The sequence below is a fragment of the Parambassis ranga genome, chromosome 8 (genome assembly GCF_900634625.1).
Source record: "Parambassis ranga chromosome 8, fParRan2.1, whole genome shotgun sequence".
Lineage (NCBI taxonomy): Eukaryota > Metazoa > Chordata > Actinopteri > Ambassidae > Parambassis > Parambassis ranga.
In genome coordinates, this window is record NC_041029.1 from 4,093,312 (window position 1) to 4,095,834 (window position 2,523).

At 40.5% G+C, this 2,523-nt stretch overlaps 1 pseudogene; it reads right to left on the bottom strand.

The window, feature by feature from the left end:
• Positions 1 to 1,609: 1,609 nt before the first annotated feature.
• Positions 1,610 to 2,523, bottom strand: part of LOC114439913 (deleted in malignant brain tumors 1 protein-like) — a 3,125-nt pseudogene continuing 2,211 nt past the window's right edge.

The following is a 2,523-nucleotide window of genomic DNA, read 5'->3' on the forward strand; positions in this document are numbered from 1 at the left end:
GGGCTAGGTGACGTGTCTGTGCTCCAATGAGACACTGACAGAGATGACACGCCTCCTTTAAGGAAATCCTCTGCAGTTTGCAAGTAGCAGTTTAAGCATTGAGCGCCATACAACATGTCCGCTGTGTGGAAATATTTTACGGTCGAAACGCCACAAAGTAAGACAGCAACGTGCAATGTTTGCAAAGCCGTCGTTCCGAGAGGTGGAACCTCCGTTGCGACGTTCAACACTACAAATATAATTAAACACCTGAAAAAGCACCACTCGAGAGAGCACGAGGACTTTTTAACCAGGGGGCAGAAAGAAGAGAAGAGCCGCCAAGAATCACTTCTGGAATCATTCAAAAGGCAAAATAAACTTCCAGCAGACAACGTAAAAGCCAAAGGGATTACAGAGAAGTTGCTCAACTTCATCGTACTTGATGACCAACCCTTATCAGTGGTGGAAAACGAGGGGTTTCGCAGCCTGATTGAACACTTGCAGCCCAGGTATAGTTTACCGTCCAGGAGATATTTGTCAGAGACGGCGCTACCTGAACTGTACAACAGAGTGTCAACCAAGTTAGCCGATAAGCTAAAAGGAGTTCCAGCCCTGAGCTGTACCACAGATATTTGGACTTCAGATGTCTGCCCAATGTCACTGATAAGTCTCACAGTGCATTGGGTTGATTCAGATACACATAGAATTTAAATAAATATCCATTTAAACCCTTAAAGTTGCATATTTGTTTTCAGGATGGGATTTCTGCCGTTTTCTAACCTCATACTTACCTCAAGTTGCTTTTTGGAGAGAAGTTTATTACAGCCTCGTAAAATCAACAATAATGATAATAATCATAGTGATATAAAAGCAAATAGAGCTATGGTATCGGAATACTATCGGTATCGGCAGATATCCAAATTCAGGTATCGGAATCGGATCGAAAGTGAAAAAATGTGGATCGGTGCATCCCTAACCAGTATGTTTGACAAAACTGTTGTTTCACTTGGAATTAGTTTAGTTTGTCACCGAGTTTTTGTTGAATCTGTCTCTGAAATAGTCATGAAGTGTTTACTTCTGTAGGTAAAATAGTTTAACAACCTGCTAAAATCCACAGGAAAACGCAACTACTTCATATTATTATATTATATTTCATAATATACTGATGTACTTTTTTTCACCACCCACCCACAGAAGGTGCCCCCCCCACATTTTTAATGCTTCCTACGCCACTGGTTCACAGGGATGGGTACTCGCTGCGACCGCAGCCAGAAAGGATGACTGCATGACAGCAGCTGTTTTTTTATTTAAAAGGTGTTTAATGTTAATAAATGCTGGTAAAAACAAAATATCTCAGTCATATCAAAGGGGAGAAAATAAAAGATTGTGTGAATACCTAGCGTGTTATTAAACCACCTAGCTCAGTCTGGTTATTATACATGTAACTGGACAATACAAGGTATTAGGGACACACATGGTCCTTATGACCACATTTGACCATTTACCATCAAATTGTAATTCAAATTTATAAGTGAACATTTGTACCAAACTTGTGGAAATTTAATTGAGCTGATTTTAACATTCTATAGGAACTGAATCTATGTAATCTATGCTCGTCCTCGCTCACTGGCTACACATATTCATTGCCGCCTTCTACTCCCCATGCTTCCTCTTTGAGGTTCTTCATATTACATACAAACTTAACATTCACATATTCCTCGTAATCGTCCTCATCTTCTTCATAAGAGTTCATGACTCTGAAGCCCACTGAAAAACAACAGAATACATTTTAAAGAATCTTTGTTTTTAAATTGCAAAATTCATGTTCTGATGTGTACAGACTTTGAACAGGGACAATGGTTCCACTCTGAATGGCTCGTCGCCTTCTCCAACAGACCAAACAGAGCAACAACAAGACCAGCAGGAGCAGCAACAGGATTCCAGCAACGACTGAAGAGACCAGCGGCAACAGTGACACTAAAAGAGACAACATTTGATCGAGTACGTGCTGCCGGTCTGGTTTCAAGAACTGTTTCGTCACTGAAACCGATGCTTGCAAGAACCAGTTACCACTTCTCATCTTGGTAAACCTCTTGCTGCACTTTGCCACTGTATACATTTTTCTTTTGACCTAATCTGAACTACTGGTATCTCTGATGCTTTTCTAGTCAGCAGTCAAACCTGGAAAAGAGACTAGGCAGTCAGTCACGGGGTACCACAGAGCTCTGTGTTTGGTCCCCTTCTCTTCTTCGCAAATGCCACAATCTCCTGAAGCCTTTGTAGATTACATACGTACCACCTCATCTTATTAGTCACAATAACTCCATTTGTTGTTGATCTGTCTGAATTTTTAAAATTGAAATTTGCAGACGATGTTTCCATATTGCAGACCTGAAAGGATTATGTTATCAGAACAGCATACAATTGCATAGCTGAGACTTCTTACTGGTCATCACTCATGCAACCACACTAAAATGCAAACCTCATCAGTTTCTGTTCCTGTGTCGTTTTATATTATTCTTATTACCTCTTGTCTGTTGTCTG